Raw genomic sequence first — 23429 nt, forward strand, 5'->3', positions numbered from 1 at the left:
ATTGTTCTGTTTTTTGAGACAGAGTCTTACTCTGTGGCCCAGGCTGGAGTACAGTGGCCTGATCTCAACTCACTGCAGCCTCTGCCTCCCAGGTTCAAGCAATTCTCCTGCCTCAGCCTCCTGAGTAGCTGGGACTACAGGCCTGTGCCACCACACCCAGCTAATTTTCCTGTATTTTTATTAAAGATGAGGTTTCACCATGTTGGCTAGGCTGATCTTGAACTCCAGACCTCAGGTGATCCACCCACCTCGGCCTCCCAAAGTGCTGGCATTACAGGCGTGAGCCACCACACCCAGCCAAAAGGCTATACAACTTTTATTTAGTATAATTATTGTTCTTTCCTAGTATAAAATTCTATTTAAAAGAGTTGTTCTTCTACCAAGGGCTGGGGGGAGCAATTTATAACAATGATGTCTTTAAGTCTACTATAAAAAGGTAATCATATTAGAATTTTCAGTGCCTATGTATGTTCATTGCAGCACTATTCACAATAGCAAAGACATGGAATCAACCCAAATGCCCACCAATGGATAAAGAAAATGTGGTACATATATACCATGGAATACTATGCAGCCATAAAAAAGAATGACATTATGTCCTTTGCAGGGACATGGATGAAGCTGGAAGCCATTATCCTTAGCAAACTAATACAGGAACAGAAAAACAAACACTGCATGTTGTCACTTATAAGTGGAAGTTGAACAATAAGAACACATGGGCACATGGAGGGGAACAACACACTGGGGCTTGTCGGGAAAGTGTGAGGGGGTGGGGAGGGCATCAGAAATAATAGCTAATGCATGCTGGGCTTAATACCTAAGTAATGGGTTGATAGTGCAGCAAACCACCATGGCACACGTTTATCTATGTAACAAACCTCTGCATCCTGCACATGTACCCCAGAACTTAAAATAAGAATTCTCAGTGCCAAGAGTATAATAAGCATTAGTGTGTATGTTATATAATTGTATCTCAAACACTATATCAAGCATTGGTGTAAACATTTTTCTCCACTGGTTTTCTGTTCTTAATATGGATTACTGATCAACTCCACCAGGATTATATTTTATGAAATACTTATGAAAGCCAAATTGACATACTTGTCAAAACAATGTGATAAATATCCCCTGCCCCCCTTCTCCTATGTACACACATGCATACATGTGCACACAAAAACACATAGGAATTACAGGAAACCAAAGCCACCTATTAGTGGCTGAGTCCTACTATTATTAGACACTGATTGTAGGACGTATTATCTCATTGACCCCTCCCATAAGTATCTGCATTTTACAAATGAGAAAAGTGGGTCTCAGAAACGTAAGGTGATTTTTCAAAGTTCACACATGTAGGAAGAAAAAATTAGAGTCTAATTCAAGTGCTTGGTTTCTATAAACTATATCTTCTACTCTACAATCCTGCTTTTTCTAGGCTTTTGTCCTTGAAACGACATTTTGGGGAATCATAACATTTTCCCTCAAATTGGTTTTGATACAGAAACACACATACACACACATAACCATATGGAAAAGATTTTTAAATTAAATCATCTACTTAAAGCTTCTCCTGGGCCACTGCCCAGGTGTGATGCAATCCCAATGAGAAGATACAATGAGAGAGGTGTTAGATACTGGTGGTGGTTACAAACATGTTTTAGCATCGGAGAGACTTGATTCTTCCACTTCATGGTTGTGTGACCATGACCCAACTGTATTTTCTCTATGCTGCAGATTCCTCGCCTATGAAATGGGTCTAAGAATACCACCTACTTCATAAGGCTGTTCCATAGAGCCCCTAGCCTAGAGCCTGGCATTCGGAGCATAGTTAGACAGGCTGACAGCAGGTATAAAGAGAATGAGCAGAACTGCTTCCTGGCCCCTAGAACTGCTGTTGAATATTTGAAGGTATGTTCCACACCACTAACTGTGGAGTGTTTTGAAAAGTGAACTTTACAGTTCTTTACAATAAGACGTAATTAACTTGCATGCTGGGCTGTCGCATATTGGCTATTGCAAGAACTCCGTGGCTGAAGAAGCTAAGTTGGCAAAGTTCAAAAAGCAAGTTCCTCAGCTGAGCTACATAATAGACAAAAAGGTCACCTTTGACTCACTTTTGCTATTGGCTATCAAAGGTGACCAGTTTTTCACAGCATATACCCCATGTGCTTTAACAGACCCCTGATGGATGCTTTTGATAGAAGATGGGAAGGAAATGTTAAAGAAGTAAAATGTCAAAACCAAGCTTTCTCTCTGCAAGAAGCTGTCTTCTATTGTGGCTACTTCCGGCTCCACCATGGGGCACTCTTGAAAAGAACCCCTTGAAAAGCTAAAAATAAAAATAAAGAACAAGAATCTATGCTACAACTCCCCATTAAAATGCTTTTATATTAATTTTGAAGATTCTACAAACATTTAGAGACTCAGTTGGAATATTATGCAGGAAAGGAACCCCAGAGTCCAGATGAATGTTGATGAATGCGCCTCGACCTGGCAGGGTACAAATAAACAATAATTCACAGTTATTAGCATTTACTTTCTATAAAATTTCAAAAGAATAGATGCAAGCAGGACTGAGTGTGCAGAATCTCCATAAACTAAAACATTGTCTGCATGAAGCCGTAATAACCAATGAAATGAAAAAATACATAATCAATAAAAGTGTTTTTTGATTATGTATGAGGCCAAACAATTTCTTGGATCATATTGTTTTTCTGATTTTAATGAAATCAACCAGTTGCTTTCCTGTCATATAGAAAAAGCTAAAAAGATAAATTTCAGTATTATAGAAACATCCAGATGTACAAAGAATTAGCAATTATGGTTGGGATGGAAGTCTAGAAAGCATGAAAAGATCCAACTTGAACACAGACAGTAATGTTTAAATTTATGTTATTCCAAGAGAAAGGCATATAAGTAATAGAAGTAGAAAATGTGCATTTGCACTTTCCAGTTAACTAAAAAACTTGGTGTCATCAGTAGCCTTTTCAAGCACGTATAAAGATCTGATATTTTGTGTTATGCGTTCTTCATTTAGAAAGATGGCACTTCTGAACCACCATCAAAGGATAATACAGTTAGAATGCCTCCTTTGAAGAAGTGATAAATTGTTTCTCAACAGGAAAGCAGTTTTATACACTATTGTGGTAAATTAGATTCTTGTTCTTCATTCTTCATTCCTTTCCTATTATAAAATTATGAATCTTTTCCCTTAGCCATGTAATTTTGCAGTTCTTCCCACTATCAGGATGCTTCCTCACCCCATTAGTACTGAGCTTAGACTTGTGGCTTTCTTTGTAATGTGTGTGGATATGACATGAGCAGAAGCATTTAAAAAAAGGTGTGTGATCTGATGGGGTTATTGCTGGTGGCCATGACAAAACTACACTCCTAATGCACCCAAAATGAGATACATGAACAGACATGAACCCACTCCAAAGCTGGAGTCTAGCCCTGCTGACCAACAGCCTGAAACAGTGCTCTCTTAGCAGACCCATCGACTACAGAATGAGAGAAAAAAATATATATATATACACACACACATATATACATATATATATATATATTTGTTATCAAAAACCTCTGAGTCCTTGGATAGTCAGCTATATAACATTACTAAATCAATAGCTTCTTAGCAAGTGTGAAGAAAGTAGACTGTAAAGTCATGGAGGTCTAGATTTGAATAGTCACACTGCAGCTAGCTATGTAATTGTGGGCAAGTTTCTCAACCTACCTGAGTTTCAGCTTCCTCATTTGTAAATGAGGAACTGTAAAATATCAAATTGTACAGTGATGCCAATCTCTATAGTACTGCTGTAAAAATTAAAGAGCACAATGTATATAAAACAAATTGAATAGGCCTGAGACATTAGTTCATAAAAGTTGCTGTCATCATCATCATCATTATAATCTTTATCATAAAGACCTTCTTTCTATATCCAGTCCTCCATGAGGAAATGGTAGCTTGTATCATGAAATAGTTTATGTACAAATCTATTAATAGTATCTCATCCAGAGTAGACCCAATAATTTCTTTCCTAATCACGTGTTCCCTATGGGCCCATTAAGACACGGGACTTATAATTTTTGTTTCAGTAGCATCCTATGCTAAATAACCACAGTGATCAAAAATACAGTCTTTTTTTTTTAAAAAAAAGCAATGCATTTGAACCCACTCTTTTAGTCTACCCCAGACTGAGGCCAAAATCAAATCACTTTGATAATAAAAGTTTATGCTTCTCTGATTCTCAAATTCATCTAATATTATGGACTCAATAGTATGCATTGTATACACACACACACATACACACACACGTGCATACACACACACACACACACAAACACACCCAAAGTACTGCTCTGAGACCCCAGTGGGAATTTCATACTGAACTAGGGATCTCCTCTTAGTCTGTCCTGGTTGCTATAACAGAATGCCATAAACTTGGTGACTTAACAAAAAACATTTATTTCCCACAATTCTGAAGGCTGGAAATCTGAGATCAGGCTGCCAGCATGGTCAGCCTCTTGGTGAAGGCCCTCTTCGTGGTTTATAGATGGCTGTCTTCTCTGTTTGTTCTCTCATGGAAGAGAAAGAACATCTCTCTTATGTGTCTTCTTATAAGGGCACTAATCCCATTCATGAGGGCTCCACCTTAATACCATGACCTAATTACCTCCCAAACACTCTGCCTCCTAATATCATATTAAGAGTTAGGATTTTAATATATTAATTTTGGGGAGACACAAACATGCAGTCACTAACACTCATCTTGTAACTAGGCACCACCATCTTTCCTAAGCTTTGCTGTCACTTCCACTTGGTACCACCATACTATAATTCCTAGGTACCCCACACTTAACAATCCTGGGTTTTCCTGCATCACAGCCTTTTCCGGTGATGCTAATATACTGAATACCAAGGTATTCAAATCAAATCTACTCACTGTTCTATATCAATGTAGGGAGAGATGAATCCCTTCTTTCATCTGTAACAATCTGCCGGGAATTAACCAGTGCAATAATCTCTTTTGTCCTGATGTAGTATAGAAATTTTAATGGAAGTAATTCTTTCACTTTGTACTCATAGCTTCTCTCTCATAATATCCAAAACTGAGCCTATCATGGAAACAAGTAGGAAGAGAAGGAGCTGGGCCTTGGACAAATCTGAGAGATGGTCACCATGCTGTGGCCAAAATTAGCCCTCTGATTTGACAACTAAAGCTGCTGCACTATTAGACCAAGCTTATTTTCTTCGCCTTTCCCTTAAAATGAATTTATTTCTCATGCGGTCCTTCAATCTCTCTTTTGTAAATTATCTTTCAGCACACCTAGTCTTGCCAATGCACAAGACATAACCACACAAGTTCAGGCTTATAATGATAATGCCCTGATCCCCCTGCTATAAATAGACAGTCATTAACAAAAGGGAATAAGTGACAAAAATGTGAGTTTGGATAAATTATCCATACTCAGATCCTCAGCATTATTTTATTTTTTAACCACCTCACTATCTAATAAGTAGCTCAAATTGGATATGTCAAAAATTGAACTCTTAACTCTCAGCCCACTCTCCAGACCTGTGGTTCTATAGTATTTTCTCTTTAGTAAAAAGCAACTCCATCTTATTACTTGCTCAGGCCAAGAACCTCAGTCACCTTTGACTCTTCTGATTCTCACATTTCACAACCAAGCCACCAGCAAATGCTTTTGGCTCTACTTCAAAACATATTAAAAGTCCAACTATTTCTCACCTCTCCAGCTAGTGCTATACTGATCTAAGCCCCCTTTATCTCTCACTTGGACAGTTTTAAAAGCCTCTTAAATGTTCTCTCTGCATCCACACTTCACTCTAGTCTATTCTCGGTACAGACGCCTGAATGATCCTTTAAAAATATGTCAGAAAAATTTTCTGCTCTGCCCTTAGCCTTTTACTGCTTCCTATCTCACTCACAGTAAGAGCTAAAGTTCCTACAATACCTTCTAAGACCCTACATTGCTGAAGCCCTGGTGCCCCTCTTGCTTACTCTGTCCCAGCCCACTGGTCTGTCTCCTTGCTATACTTGCACTATCTCAGGTCTGCTCTCATTTTAGGGCCCTTGTTCTAGCTGACCCCTCTGCCTAGAACATTTTTCTTATAAATATCTTGGCTACTCCCTCACTTCCTACAAATATTTCCTCAGATCTCACTTTCGCAGAGGTCTGCCTTAACGCTACACCCCTCTCCTCCTCTCCTTCCCCTTCCTGAGCTAGTTACGCATTTTTTAGAGAATTTGTCAGCACCTATCATAGTAAATAATGTATTCATTTATTGTTTTGATTGTCCTTTGTCTCTCTCTCTCTCCTCTTTCTCTATTTTCATTAGAATATAAGTTCCATGAGGGAAAGGGACTTTATCTGCTTTGTTCATTAAACAGCACTAGGTGTATTAATGAATATATATTGAAAGGATAAACAAAATTATTTCATAAAGTAATTAATCTTTATTTATATTAAACAGGGCTTTCCACATTATTCGAGCTTTGCAGAGGGCCAAAGCATTTGTAGTTTAGGCCCTTGTGGTTTGTACAAATCTTACAAACTATGTTTTATTCTTCAAGTCTAGAGTTATTTTTTAAAATATTCTGAATACGCGTAATCCTTTTACACTCACACACAATGTAATTATGTTATCAATTTCAAATGTCTTACAGGTACAAAAGTTATATTTTGTGATGCCCAGCATTGTCTATTGATATGTAAACGGCTTATTCTAAATGGTTACAACATTATATAATTTTTAGTAACAGAAAAATTCAAAGACAACTAATATGAAAATGACACAGATGACAGATGCTATGCAGAGAAAGTGGAAGACACTTTTGTACAAGTGAAATGAATGCTATAGATCAGCTTCATAAACATGTTTTATTTGCATTTTCTCTAAAACAGCATGTACCTCATCAGGTTCACACAAACATCTCAAACATAAAACAACACGTGAAAAGGAAAAAGCTTCTCTTCCCATCCCCTAAACTTTCTTCTCCTTTAAGAATAAAACTGGCACTGACATCTATCCAGTTAACCCCTCATCTTCCATATCCAATTAATACCAGTAGCCAAGGTCTGCCAATTCTACTGTGTAAATGTCTCTCAAAACGACACATTTTTCCCCATGAGGTTGTTCTTTGCTGCTGTCATTACAGTTGGCCATGATTTTTTTGCCTGGAGGAACAAACTCCCAAGTGGACATCCCCTTTAAGTCTTGCCTTTCTCAAACTCATCCTTCACAAAGCACATCCGATCTGGCCATTCCATTGCTAAACTTCTCAATGATTTCCCCTTGCCTTTAGAGTTAAGTTAAAAACAAAATCTTAACATGGCTTACCAAAATATCTTTGATAGTTTCATATTGCCTGTCTCTTAAAATTCAAGGAATGATTTTATGCTTGTATGCAAAGTATACAGCAGGATATTTTAAAAGGGGTGATTAAGGTTAGGTTTCCCCAGAAGCAAGCCTTGAGACTAAGATTTGAGTCAAAGTAGATGATATGGGAGGTGACTCAGGTAATACCAGAAACAGGAAGCCCTTTAGCTGGGAATTGCAGGTGCTTGCCATGGGACAGGAGATGTGAGTGGGAACTACAAGTGCCTAAGGCAGATGGTGGAGCACCAACAGCCTCTGCTGCAAGGGTTATAAACAAAATGAGCCTTTCTCAGGGGAAAATAATCAGAGCAATGAAGGCTCTTGAAACTATATAGCATGAATAATGGTTGAAGAAATAAAGAATGTTCTGCCTAGAAAAAAAGAAATATGTAATCAGAAATTTCACTCTCCATTTAAGAACACAGTAAACCTTTACTGAAGAAACATTGAAAAGCAAATCACTTGGACATAAAAGTTCTTCTATTTAGTCAATTTTTATATTGTAATGATTTTCCCTTTTTCTGATAGAAGGAAATCTGAAATCCAGAATATTTATGACCTAGGGAGCTACCCCCAAAAAAGCTACACATATTTGCTAACTAATCAGGTTAAACTAAAGTCTAAAATAAAATTAAATTTGGATATAAACTGTTCTCTGTATTAAATGACAAATTTTTCTGCTGTATTTTTCTGCCATTCAGTGTAAAATATAAAGACTGCCTTGTGATGAAGATAGATGGATGAATAGATAGATAAATAGATAGATAGATAGATAGATCTGATATGTTCTATGGAGGATGAATTTGAGAAAGGCCATCTAACCAGATTATATATATATGATGTGAACTTATTTTTTTTGGAATTGTGGAACATACTTTAATTAATTATGAAATAAAGCATTACTAGATTACTAGTAAAAAGATACATATTTTTCAAATTATAATTTTGAATCCCTTCAGATGTGTATAAGTTCATAATGCATGTTTTGGAAGTTCCTGGTCTTAAAGTTCTGCCTTTTCCTCCCTTACCCACAACCCACAGCCCACCAAAAAAAAAAAAAAATTAAATATCTAGGACAGCTTTGATTTCAGAGATGGCTGCCAAAATGCACCATCTTCTTTCAACAAAAGTTTGCAACCAGCATGATTAAAATTAACAGTACTTCTGACAGTTTCTAAAGCCTCCCCAAGAGGAGAGCATTTATACTTCGACACAGAATAACTGCCTTGAAATCCTGACCTATGGAAGAGGGATTTGATTTCTGTATGGCCCCAAGAGATAGACTTAAGATAAAAGCAGGAGAAGGATTTTAGCTCAAAGAAGATAGAGGAGGAGGAAGAGGATAAATAAGTAGAAGAAAAAATACTTTAAAATACGTTTTGTTTTGTTTTGTTGAGATGGTATCTTGCTCTGTAGCCCAGGCTGGAGTGCAGTGGCACAATCTCGGCTCACTGCAACCTCCGCCTCCGGGGGTCAAGGAATTCTTCTGCCTCAGCCTCCCAAGTAGCTGGGACTACAGGCGCCAGCCACCATGCCCAGCTAATTTTCTTGTATTTTTAGTAGAGATGGGGTTTCACCATGTTTGCCAGACTGGTCTTGAACTCCTGACCTCAGGTGATCCAACCTCCTCAGCCTCCCAAAGTGCTGAGATTACAGACGTGAGCCACTGTCCCTGGCCTAAAATACATTATTTTTAAAGATTAAGGCTAGCAATACCGTTCTTTAAGTATAGCTTTGGCTTGGGATATAGAAAGATTAAGGAACATCCAATAACTAAACTAGGTCACTTTAAATTCTGTTTGTAATGCCAACATCTATGATTCCATGATTCTAAGAGGGTTCATCTGACAACAGTGTTAGAAGATTAATTAGAGACGAGTGTGTAGATAGAGAAACCAGCTAAGAAATTTCCCAAGAGTACAGGTAAGAGGTAAAGTCTAATTAAATAATAATTCTAGAAATGTAGAAGAGCAAATAAATATTAAAATGTTGAGGACATATTTCATTGGATGAAGAGAACATTAGAGAGGAAGGACTCAAAGATGACATGAATGTTTGGAGTCTCTGTGTAGGGAGGTTACTAACCCCTAACAGAAATCGGAACCAGAAAAAGAAGAGCAGGTCTAGAAGTAAATAATACAAGGACTTCGAGTTTAAGTTAGTACTCAGGATAGTTAGGTATAACCAAGTCATTGCAAATATAGTACAGGAACTTGGAAGAGAGATCAGGACTGGGCATATAGAAGTGGAAACTATCTGCACATCATTGACTGTCAAAGTCATGACTATATATATATATATATATATATAGTGTATATATATATATAGTGTATATATATAGTGTATATATATATATAGTGTATATATATATGTGTATATATATATAGTGTATATATATATACACACATATATATATACACACATACACACACACACACACAGATATATAGTGTGACACATATAGTCACAACTGACCATTGGTGACTCACAGATATATTGAAACAATGGTTGACAAGTGCTTGACTTGAGGATGTCTTCAGATCCTTGCTGGTGCATTTTTCCATAAAAATAATATGCCAAGTGCCTCTGGCATATATATATATATATATATACATACACACACACACACACATATATATATACACACACACACATATATATGTGTGTGTGTGTGTATATATATACATAATTTTTTGAGAGAGTCTCGCTCTGTAATCCAGGCAGGAGTGCAATGGTACAATCTTGGCTCACTGCAGCCTCCACCTCCCAGGTCCCACTGATCCTCCTGCCTCAGCCTCCCGAGTAGCTGGGATTATAGGCACATGCCACCGTGCCCATCTAATTTTTGTATTTTTAGTAGAGACAGGGTTTCACCATGTTGACAAGGCTGGTTTTGAACTCCTGAACTCCACCTCCCAAAATGCTGGGATTACAGGTGTGAGCCACTGCACCTGGCTCAAAGTCATGACTTTATATGAGATAGTCTACCAAGAGAGTAGCTCTGGAGGGAAAATAAAATGGACAATAAAAGATCTTTCTGTGATGTAAGTTTAAGAAACACAGGAGCATGGGTAAGGAGACAGAGAGAGGGAGAAGGAGGAGAAAGAGGAGAGGGAGGGAGAGGAGGGAGGGAGGGAGGGAAGGAAGGGAGGGAGTAAAGGAGGGAGAGAGGGTGAGGGAAGAAGGAAGGGTGATGGAGGGAAGAAGGCAAGAAGGCAGGCAGGCAGGCAGCCTTTGTCAGCACAATCTTCAGATGATGAGTTAGTAAGTAGTATGTTTTGTATGAAAGGGTAATATAACACTTTTGAAAATTATATTTATGCAATAACTGAATATTGTAATTGGAAAAATTCTTACTGCAGGATTTTTTTCTATTATCCATATTAAATATTTGTAGCAACCTCTTAGTTGCATAAGGAAACAATAAGCTTAAAAATAATATCTCTTAATAATGAAGAAGTGTCTATTGCTCATTTCAAGTTAAAACTAGATGACAGAAATACTGTTGTTGCTATCCTTGTTTATTTGATTAATTCTTGGGATTTATAATTGTTGGATTGCTCTATTTCATCTAATAATATTAAATTACAATTATACAGTTTTATGATTTGAAAAGCATTTTCACATGCTTCATCTCTTTCAGCTCTCATGAATACCCTGAGAACTAGACAAGGAAAGTCTAATTACTGAGAGTTTAAGTAACTTGTCCCAGTGAGTAGATGACAAAGCCATTCTACTGCTCCTTTACTCTATCCCCGGACTTTCTGTCTCTGTAGGAAACTGTGGGCACTTATTTGTAAATTAGATGGTTGTGCAGCTGTCAGACTCCCTTCTGAACATTTATACTCATAGAAACATGGAACGTTACAGCAATCTACCTTATACCAACTGATTTGTCTCTTCACTAGTAAAGGAGAAAATAAGACAATGAGATTCAGGGACTTGTCACAGGCACAATCTATTAATTCATTATGACAGCAATAAGAAGGCTATAAATAAACTGTTTTCTCTATCAGTAAAAGATAGATGAAGATGAGACTCATTTTTAATAAAATAACTTCAGTTTTTGTTTCTTTTTTACATATAAATAAAAATATCTACTGGGAAAGGTGAATAAAATTAATAAGTTTTCAGAATCTTCATATTTACAAATTTAAAAAAAACAGATATAGTGAAATTAAGTCTTCTGCTTCCTCTTTATATCACTCTCATTCTTTCCACTCTCCCTTTCTCTATCTTACAAATAACCTTGGGATAGAGAGCTGAAATGATTGGCATTTTAATGTACGTTCCAAATCTTTTAATTTTATTATTCCTATTAATTATCTTACCTGCTGTGAGCTATGGAAGCTCACTCCCTGCCTTTAGTTATTCCTCAATAAATATACATCTCAAAACTTTTGCTGTTTTCCTCTTCAACCAGAGACACTTGGCATATTACTTTTTATGGAAAAATGCACCAGCAAGCATCTGAAGACATCCTCAAGTCAAGCACTTCTCAATCATTGTTTCTTTCAATAGATCTGTGAGTCACCAATGGTCAGTAGTGTAATATGTTATAAGTAATTTTAATAATAATACACAAAAAATTTACTTATCCTCCTAAAAATAAATTGGATTACATTCAAGATTATTTCTAGAACATCACAATGGTACTTTTCTTGCATTCTGATATGCTTTCTTAAATGGGAGATAACAGGATGGTAGACAAAGGTAGAAATTGCAGAAATTATATTTACACCTTAAAAGTGAGTTTCTGTGGTTGTTATCTGAGCCATAAACCATGGTGGCAAGAAAGGTTGATAAGCACTGTAACCTATGCAGCAAATCATCTCTCATAAAATCCAAGAGGTTTTTTGTTTGTCCGGATGGAGGGGTACAATAATTGACAACAAATATTGAACATTTACTATATGTCCAAAGCTGTACCGCAGCCTTGCAAACTTGGTCATATGGAACCCAATTTATAATTAAGAAAACTGAGGTTCAGTGAAGTTCAGTGACTTATACAATATCACACAACTAATAAGCTGTATAACTGGGAATCAACTAGGACTATCTCACTCTAAAACTTATGCTCACTTCACAAGAATAATGATGTCTTGGCATCAAGACATCTTTCATACATCCATGGAAATACCCATAACTATTCTCAGCTCTCAAGCTGTGCAAAGACTAACTCAGAGTCAGGTCAGCTAAGCCAAGAATCAAAATCGAAATGTTGAGATGTTGAAAGAAAGTAAGAAGGAAGGAAAAGAAGGAAGGAGGGAGAAGAGGAGGAAGAGAAGAAAGGAAACAAAGAGAGGGAGGGAATGAAGGGGACCCAGAAAACGATCAATTTCTCCCCGTCTCACTTCTCCCACTCTGTTCTGGGTGCATTTTGAGTTCAAAATAACTTCATGGTGGCAGCGATTAAATTCTAACAAATGAGGCACGTGTATTCATTTCTGGTAAGTGCATAGGTGGGAGCCAATCTAATGCTTCAATTTCTCTCTTCCACTTTATTGGATGTAACATGCTGTGCACATCACAGTTCTTTATGACAAATGCATTTCAAAAGTAAAATTAGCCTTGAACATTGAAACTTGCAACTGTGTATATTTTACCAAATGTCAATTGCCATTTGAGGGTAATTTGAGTTAGTCTGATTCCTTATGTAATTCTAAGCCCAAGAAAGTTATTTCAAATAGAAAAAAAAAAAAGACTTGACCAAATTTTGGACTACATGCAGTTTCCAAAAGTGCAATTTAAGCCATTATCTATAATTCAGTTATAATTTTGCTTTCTACTCCCCTGCTTCCAGCTAGGTTACAACCTCCTGACCATAAGAAAAATTGCCTCAAGTCTTACCTTAATTCTGCCATTTTCAGATAATTTCAGATAACAGCACATATTTGTCCAAGTGTCTACTGTACCATTCTCCTTTCTCTGGTTAAATACTATACTGGGCTTCTTATTATTTCAAGTTTCTCTTTAAACTTTTATCACTCTTGTTAATGATCAAGTAGAACATTATTTATATTATAGAATTCTTCTAGACACAAAATGCCTCAAGATGTGGGTTTTTATGTCATGATTGTCAAATTATTTCCTGAGAGAAGTTTTAAAATAACATAACAAACATAACAAACACAGTAATCTACATAATCACTACTAGCAGTGATTCTGAATATGTTTTATGGCTCAGATTTGTTTCATAATAATAATAACATTCATTTTGTGTTTACATGTACCAGGAAATATAGTATATATATAGTATATATGGTAAATATTGAATGAATTATCTCATTTAAACACCAAAATAGTCCAAGGAGTAGTATCTTATTATATGCTTCAGATTATTTCCTTAGCTAAAACTTCAAGATGAGAGGTTTCTAGGTCACTGAATATGGGCAATTTGCAAACTCAATACATAGTCGTGTCCACAAAGATTTTATTAATTTATGATCCCATCAGTAATGCATGTAAATCTTCTTTTATTCTATACTTTTGTCACCATCAGGTCTGGCTGTAATTCTTTTTCAAAAATCTCCTAATCTGACAAGCAAAAAATGAAACCTCCCCATTATTTAAATTTGCATAGTGATAAGTTTCTTAACCTAATTTATTTCCTAATTATCTATTAGTATCTCACTCCGTTATCTATGAGGATCTCCTTAGTGCTGTTGTTCTCAATTTGAATTGAATTGAATCTTTAAATACTAAAACTATTAACCTTTGTCACATTTATTATAAATAGTTGTTCCAGTTTAGCTTGCTTCTTAATTTTAGTCTTTTTTGTTTTAGACCTGAAGCCTTTTAATGTTCAAATAATTAAAGCTATTGATCTCAGTCTCTATAAATTCTTCCATTACAAAGCGATCTTAAGAAAACATAAATTGTTCATGTCACTCCCCTATTTCTTTGACCTTAAGTGTCACATTCCTCAGCATAATAATAAAGACCTTTCATGATTTAGGTTTCCTTCTCTCTTATGAATCGTCTTTCCACACTTTCCCCCTCAACCCTGTGCTCTTACCTTGCCAAATTCTTTTCGGAAAACCAATCTGATTTTTCTTCCACCTCTGGAGCTTAGCTCTAGACTCTTCCTTGCCTACCAACACTCACTATCCCCAGATCCATCCCATTTACCTGATTACCTGATTAACTCCTCCCTGTAATGACAAATTCAAATCACATGGTCTCCTTCAGGATTCCCTTCCTAAGCCACTCACCCTAATAGAAATTGGATGATTTTCCCAGGTGTTCCCATAGCATTCCAGGCTCACCTCCCTCAGAATACCTATCACACTATGTCGTACTGTCCCCTTCCCAACTAAATGCTGGATACTCTATGCAGGTGTCTACCTATTTGCATATTTACATTATTTGACACACACTATATGCCAAAACGTGTTTGATGAATGAATGAATGAATGACAAAAGTTGACGGTAAAGGGTACTGGCATATATTTAGAAATATTTTATTTGTAAGTATTTAAAATTCTTATTCCTAATCCATGATGTTAAGAGAAATAATTTGGGACAAACTAAACAGATTTCAAATTCTTGTGTTTCTTAAAAACATTTCCTGGGAAGTAAGTAAAAAAGGAAAAGAGAATGCTATGTGAACAAGTATAAACACGTTTCTAAAATCATGGAATATCTAATTTATGCTATATCTTCTAGTTGATGTATCAGTAAAGAATAATTTATTATAGCTTTTTAGAACTTTTTTCTATTTTTCATACTATATCTCTTTTATTTAACATCAAAAAAGCATATTAAGTGGACTAAAATGCTGTATCAAGGCAGAACCAAAAGATCACACTCTAACAAAGACTTTTAAGGAAAAAAAAAAAAGAAAAATTACCAAGAGAAATCTTAGGGTGTTGCAAAGAAATATCAGGTATAAAGTAATTTTAAAGTGAATTCAAATGGGTAGAAAACAAGGTTCCATTTCATTAGATACATAAACCATTTCAGAGTGAAGACCACAGATTAGAATTATGAACCTTCCCTCTGGCTGCCAGGTAAAGTAGTCACCAATATTTATTTTTTCGGTCTGCTTCATGGATTCCAGCCTGATGAAAACTTTAATTGACTCTCTGAGTCTATTCACAAATCACTAAACTGAAAAATACAGTGGGTGGGTTTGCAGGGGACGCAGGAACCTGGGTTCTTAACCAAGTTTCAAGTTTCAATAAAGGGCTTTGTCAAAAATGAATACTTTGCCCTAAACAATAAAAGTGCCCTCAATAAAACAAAATATTGATACCACCTCAGTGGGAAAAGCTATAATATCAAATAAGTATTTCATATTGTAACTGTAAAGACAAAAGTCTGGATTTCTTTAGTGTTTCTGTGAGACACATTTCTGAAAAATAGTAAAGCAAATATGAAAGCCATAAACCTTTTCAGGGAATCCAGTTTAAAAGAGCACAATATCCAACATAATTCACTAAATATTTGTTTATCTCCAACGACTTTTATACTGGTTTAACCTCAGATCTTTGCTTATTTTTTAAATTTAACATAAATGTTGAGTCTTCGAACTGATTAACACACTATTAAGGACTTCACTAAAGCAATTATGTATTATTATTATATAAAGCTATTACATATCATTATATAAGGTTATATAACTTAATGAGATATATAACCTTTCCAAGGAGTTAATAATTTAATAAAAATATAATAAAGCAACAGATAACTTTAAAATCAACAATTAGAAAGGATGGTGAACAAACTCAATAATTTTACTTTGTTTAAACTAGTATTACAAAAATAAGTACTTGACTCACATATTAAGAATTTAAATATCTGTAGCCATTTAAAAGGGCATGGAATCTCACTAACCCAATTAATGCAATTTAGAACATCAGGCCAGTATGTTTCATCTACCATATTGGAAAATAATAAAAAATATTTAAAATGCCCATGGTGAGTGAGAATGTGGGGAAATAGACACTCTACTTTTCTGATGAGCAAAGAAATTAGTATAATTTTTATCAAAGGCCATCTGACCATATTAACTGTCTATATATACATATATATACATACATACATATCCTGTAACTTCAACATTTTTCTTAATATTTTTTCAGCTTTTTGGCCAAGGAGAAACCTATCTCCTAATGACACTGTTTCTTAACTGCACTGGAAGTAAAGCAGGATTTTTTTTTTCCTTCTCATAGCTCCACTGACCTCAGGAGCTAGAAGGAGATTAGGCATCATCATTTTCCCTTGCCATTTCCAGCTATTACTCTAGCTCCTCATTAAAATGCACACACACACACACAGAGATACACACACACCTCTGTTCTTTGAAGACTATACTTTATTACCACCCATTTTTGTTATGATCATCTATTTTTGAAAATGTCAAGATCATATGCATGCTATATAAATTTAAAAAGGAAAGTAGCCAGAAAAAGAAAAGGAAAAACTTAAACATAAAGATCACATAGCACCTTTGGTATTCCAACTACTATTTATTTTTGTTGTTTCCATTTCTCTACTGTCAATGTTGGCATCTTATGCACACTCTCATCTAACATGGCATTTCTGACTCCTGACAGTAGAGTTACTGTTTAGAGCAGGAGACGAGTTCACCAAAAGATTATCACTACTGGTGCTACAAGTTCATCTCTGCTGCTCACAGCAATTTTTGTAAAAAAGGCCAAAAAGACCAAAGAGGTCTTTTTTATAAAAAGTCCTCAGTAGGTGTTCATTATTACCATGGATATTTTTTCCATCACCATTAACCTGACCTTCAATTTTAGTTAGTAGGCTGCTATAGGATTTTATTAGGATGTGTTCATTCTTATAGAAATACATATGATGAAGTATGCTTTAAAAGAAAAGATGTAGAAACTGCATATTCAAATATTATATTTTTCTACATCACCAAAGAAACAAATAAATCAGTTAACCTCCCACATTCCTGACCAAGGCAATGATGTCAATGGAATAACATAACATCCGACTTCCCTATGCCTGATCTAGTCCAACCAACCTAACATTTCAAAATCTGATTTATTACCACTTACCATATTTTTTCCTGAAGTCAAATTGTGTACTTTGAGTAACTGATTTCTAGAATTACAGTCTCATTACTGCAATGATTCAGCCTTTATATATATATATATATATAATTTATAATACTATTGTGTCCTTTTCGTGAAACAGCTGCAATATTTTCTTCATCAATTTCTGCTGCAAATTGCAAATGAGACAAAAGCCTTCCACTTGCATATATATCATAATGTCATCTATTGATTCTACTAATGTTTTTCAAATTTCATAGCCAGAGCCACCAATTAAAAAAAGATCACTCCTTTTACTAAACTACAAAGCTTAAAAACACTTAAAATTTGGGGAAAAAAAGCAGTTATTAAAGATACATAGCAAAAAGTTTCTCAACAAAAATTATATTACCCCTAATTTATATGAAATTTTATACCAGCATATACTTGCTTCTTGGCTCTATTCTCCCTACTTACCCACCCACACTCCCACCCCTTGAAGCAGAGAAAAGACCCAGTGAATCATTCTTTTGTTGCATTTTTACCTTTGTTCCAGAAAACTATCTACTGGTCTCATAAAGAATTCTACTTCATCTTTGGTTGTGGTTGCTACAACATGAGCTTTATCCAAAAGGGTCTGTCTTGAGAACTACGTAAGCTATTACTTGACTATTGATTCTGAATGGGATTCAATGATCATGTGACTGAAAAAAATCTTAGCACATCTTATTTATAATTCAAGGTAGTAGAGAATGTGAGTTCAAATCCTGACCTTGCTAACAAAGCATTTCCTAAAGTGTCTAAGTTACATTTATCCTCCCTAAACTTAAATTTTCTCATTGATACAATGAGGATAATAACATCTATTTCAATAAGATAATGCATAGATCATGCTTAGCACAATGTCTGGCAAATAAAAAGTCCTCAGTAGTTGTTAATTATTACCATGGATATTTTTCCCATCACCATGAACCTGACCTTCAATTTCAGTTACTAGGCTGCTACAGTATTTTATTAGGATGTGTTCAATAATGCATATTCTTATAGAAATAAATATAATGAAACATGGTTTGAAAGACAATATGTAGAAACTGCATATTCAGATATTTTATTTTCCCACATCACCAAGGAAATAAATAAATAATAGACAAATTCACACACTTTGTGAAGGTTTCCAAACATTCAGTTAGTCTACCTGCAAAGGCAATATGGATAGGCAAATGCAAATTTAATGGGCTGATTTTCCATTTATAGGCAAGGCTAATTTATTCATTTGTTTTTCAGGATAATAGGATCTTAAGGCTAAAGATACTTTCCAAAGAACTTTGAACTTGCAACAGAAATATTTAAATATAAGTTAAATTTACCTATATAGTCTTAGTACATATATCTTAGTACATCTACATCATAGAGTTAGGTCTCATACATGGTAACTTAATATTAGAAGTATAAAAAATGTAACTGTCTAGTGTTTTACAGTTTAAAAAGCACTTTTCTAGTACAGGCATACCTCAGAGATATTGTGGGTTCAGTTTCTAACCACCACAATAAAGCAAATATTGCAATAAAGTGGATCACACAGATTTTTTGGTTTCCCAGTGCATACTAAAGTTATGTTTACACTATACTGTACTTCATTAAAAAGGCAATAACATTATATCAAAAAAACTATTTATGTACCTTAATTTAAAAATAATTTATTGCTAATAAAAATGATAGCAATCATCTGAGCCTTCAGCAAATTAAAATCTTCTTGCTGGTGGAAGGTCCTGCCTCCATGTTGATGGCTACTGATTGATCAGGGCTTGCTGAAAGTTAGGGTGGCTGTGGCAATTTCTTAAAATCAGACAAGAATGAAGTTTGCCACATCAGTTGACTCTTTCTTTCACAAAAGGTTTCTCTGTAGCATGCAATGCTGTTTGATAGCATTTTACTCACAGTGAAACTTCTTTCAAAATTGCAGTCAATCCTCTCAAATTCTGCCACTGCTTTATCAGCTAAGTTTATGGAAAATTCTAAATCTTTTGCTGTGACTTCAATAATTTTCACAGTGTCTTCATCAGGAGAAGTTTCCCTCTCAAGAAACCACTTTCTTTGTTCAACCATAAGAAGTAACTCCTCATTCATTAAAGTTTTATTATAACATTGCAGCAATTCAGTCATATCTTCAGTTTCCACTTCTGTTTCTCTTGCTATTTCCACCACATCTGCAGTTGCTTCCTCCACTGAAGTCTTTCACCCCTCAGAATGATCTATGAGGGTTGGAATCAACTGCTCCCAAACTCCTGCTAATGTTGATATTTTGACCTCCTCTCAGGAATCATGAATATTCTTAATGGCATCTAATGGTACCATCTAATGGTGACTTCTTTCCAGAAGCTTTTCAATGTAATTTGCCAAAATCCATCAGAGAAATCACATCTATGGCAACTATGGCCTGAGGAAATGTATTTCCTAAATAAAAATACTTGAAATTTGAAGTTACTCTTCAATCCATGGGCTGCAGAAAGGATGGTGTGTTTGTGGGCATAAAAACTACATTAGTCTCCTTGTACATCTCCATCAGAGTTCTTGGGTGACCAGGTACATTGTCAATGAGCAGTAATATTTTCAAAAGAATGTTTTCTTCTGAGCAGGAGGTCTCAACAGCAGACTTAAAATATTCAGTAAACCAGCCAGGTGCGGTAGCTCACACTTGTAATCCCAGCACTTTGGGAGGCCGAGGCAGGCGAATCACAAGGTCAGGAGGTCGAGACCATCCTGGCTAACATGGTGAAACCCCGTCTCTACTAAAAATACAAAAAATTAGCCAGGCATGGTGGCAGGTGCCTGTAGTCCCAGCTACTCGGGAGGCTGAGGCAGGAAAATGCTGTGAACCTGGGAGGTGGAGCTTGCAGTGAGCAGAGATCGTGCCACTGCTCTCCAGCCTGGGCAACAGAGCAAGACTCCATCTCAAAAAAAAAAAAAAAAATTCAGTAAACCATGCTGTAAACACATGTGCTGTCAGTCAGGCTTTATTATTTCATTTCCAGAGCACAGGCAGAGTAGAGTTAGCATAATTCTTAAGGGGCCTAGGATTTTCAGAATTGTCAATGAGCATTGGCTCCAACATAAAGTCACCAGCTGCATTGGCCCCTAAGAAGAGAGTCAGTCTGTCCTTTGAAGATTTGAAGCCAGATATTGACTCTAGCTTCGAATGTCCTAGATGACATCTTCCAACAGAAGGTTTTCTCATCTACATTGAAAATCTGTTGTTCAGTGTAGCCACCTTACTCAATTATCTAGCTAGGTCTTCTGGATAATTTGCTGCAGCTTCTACATCAGCACTTGCTGCTTCACCTTGCACATATATGTTATGAAAATGGCTTATTTCCTTAAACCTTATGACCCAACTTCTGCTAGCTTCCAACTTTTCTTCTAAACCTTCCTCACCTCTCTCAGCCTCAGAATTGAAGAGAGTTAGGGCCTTGCTCTGTATTAGGCTTTGGCTTCTGGGAATGCTGTGACTGGTGTGATCTTCTATCCAGACCACTCACACTTTCTCCATATTAGCAGTAAGGCTGTTTCTGTTTCTTATCATTCATATTTTCACTGGAGTACCACTTTTAATTTTCTTCAAGAACTTTTCCTTTGTATTCACAATGTGGCTAACCATTTGGCACAAGAGGCCTAGCTTTCACCCCATGGTCTTCAACATGCTTTCTTCAGTAAACGTAATCGTTTCTAGCTTTGGCTTTAAAGCCAGAGATGGGCAACTATTCCTTTCATTTGAACAGTTATAAGCCATTGCAGCATTATTAACTGATCTCATTTTAATATTGTTGTGTCTCAGGGAAGAGGGAGGCCCAAGAAAGGGGAGACTGGTAATGGCCAATTGGTGGAGTAGTCAAAACACACATTTATTAAGTTTGTTATCTTATCTGTGCATGGTTCATGGTGCCCTAAAACTATTAAAATAGTAACAGCAAAGATCACTGATCACAGATAACCGTAAGAGATATACTAACAATGAAAAGGTTTTTAAATACTATGAGAATTACCAAAATATGGCACACAGTCACAAAATGAGCACATGCTGTGGAAAATGTGATGCTGATAGACTTGCGCAATGCAGAGTTGCCACAAACTTTCAATTTGTAAAACATGCAAAGATAGTGAGATGGAATAAAGCAAAGAACAATAAAATAAGATATGCCTGTATGTGTCTTCTCATATATTCCTCAGAGTTACCTTCTTAGATAGGATTTTAGGTTAAACTGAAACTGATATGTTTTCTTACTAGTGGTAGAGACTGAGCTTCCCCAAATGTTTCTTCATTCTCTTTAGTTTTAATATAAACTGTCAAGATTTAGCAGTGCACATGGCACTCAGGCTAGAGACTCTATTTCCATTTCAGTAAGCCCTGGCCACTGGCTTGTAAGTAAAATTAAACTCTGCAACTTCTGGATCATGTCATTGAAGCCTATTTCCCCCCTACTTACTCCCATACCCTAGGCTGCAAGGTGAATGTGGTGGTGGTGGTGCCAGATTCAATCTTTGAGTGAGGACACTACACTAGGAGATGATGGAGCAATGAGATAGAAAGAGATTGGTTCTTGAGGGCCTCCAGAAGCAGAGCTGCCTCCTTACATAGACCACAACCATCATCTTGACTGTTACATGAGAACATAAATCCCAGTCCTATGTTATCTGAAACCCTGTACTTCAGGTCTTTCTTTTGCTTTTTTTTTTTTTTTTAACATTATCTTAATGTTTTCCCTTGCCAATTTATCATTTAATGAGTTAGAGATCACATGGCCAGAGGTGGAACCTTGACTTCAGAGCCCATAATCTTCCATGTACAGTAGGGAAATAAGCAAGTGTTGTTGCAAAACCAAAAACTGCTATAGTGATTTTCTGGATCTTCTTAACATTCTCATACCCTGTGAGACAGAGCACCTTGAAAGTAATGACATATGCTTCCCTTTATTTTACCAGACTAAATCTAAAAATTTTAAAAATAGAGTAGGCAGAATGATAAGACTCTCCTACTCCCACAGAAACCATTATATACCCACTGCCAATTCTAGCAGAGGGAGCGTGGCCATCTCCACAGCAGACCTGACCTGTGTTATGGACAGGAAGCCGAGCTGCACTGCAGAACTAGAAGGCTCTCATTGTGGGCATCTTCGTGCTATACCACCCAACCTCAGTCAAGAGCTGCTCCCAAGGCCATTTCCCATTCTTCATTGTTCCACCACTGCATCCATCCCTGCACAAATCTTAATTTAGCCACACTATGTGTTTTTATGCCTCTATTTTCTTCCCTTATTCTTTCTCTAACCACAGATTTTTTTTACAATGATGTTGTTGCCTTTTGCTGATTTGTCAACCTCAGTAAAAGAAACACAGTTTACTTTAAAATATGCACAGAAGCCTGCATATGAAACAAAAGTTAACAACAAAAAACTTATCCCAATTATTTGTGATAAAGAACATAATAAAGTTAACATCTAAACCAAGTTTATTAATATTTACTTTATTAATATTTAAATATAATGCAGCAAATAATTGCCAGTATAAACAAAAGTTTGGAGTGATTTTACTCAATAGCATGAGTACACTTTCTTGTTCATTAGTTCGTTCCAAGGTGGAATGCACATAAACATAGATACATACTGATCTGATTCATCATGTCTGAGCCTATTTCTTTTGTTTTCAATCAGGTCTTGCTTGAAAATCCTAATTTACACAAACAGGTCATTTTGAATAGTATTAAAGCAATACACTCTATATAATAAGAAAATTGTTTAAACTTAATCAAAATTCATGATGTCATTCAAAAGACCACCAGGATGGCTAAATAGGAGAAAGGAGAGATTAACTGGTGATGGGGTTTGCAATCAGGAAGAGAACAAACATCTCCAGCATGGACTGAAGGTACTCTCTCTTCAAAGAGGGAAAGTACAGGTTGGGTTTTATTCCTCTCAGGAACAGTATCATACATATTCATCAGGTTTGCCTCTATATTTTTCACTTCATCC

This window comes from Gorilla gorilla, chromosome 7 (assembly GCF_029281585.2).
Source record: "Gorilla gorilla gorilla isolate KB3781 chromosome 7, NHGRI_mGorGor1-v2.1_pri, whole genome shotgun sequence".
NCBI classification, from domain to species: domain Eukaryota; kingdom Metazoa; phylum Chordata; class Mammalia; order Primates; family Hominidae; genus Gorilla; species Gorilla gorilla.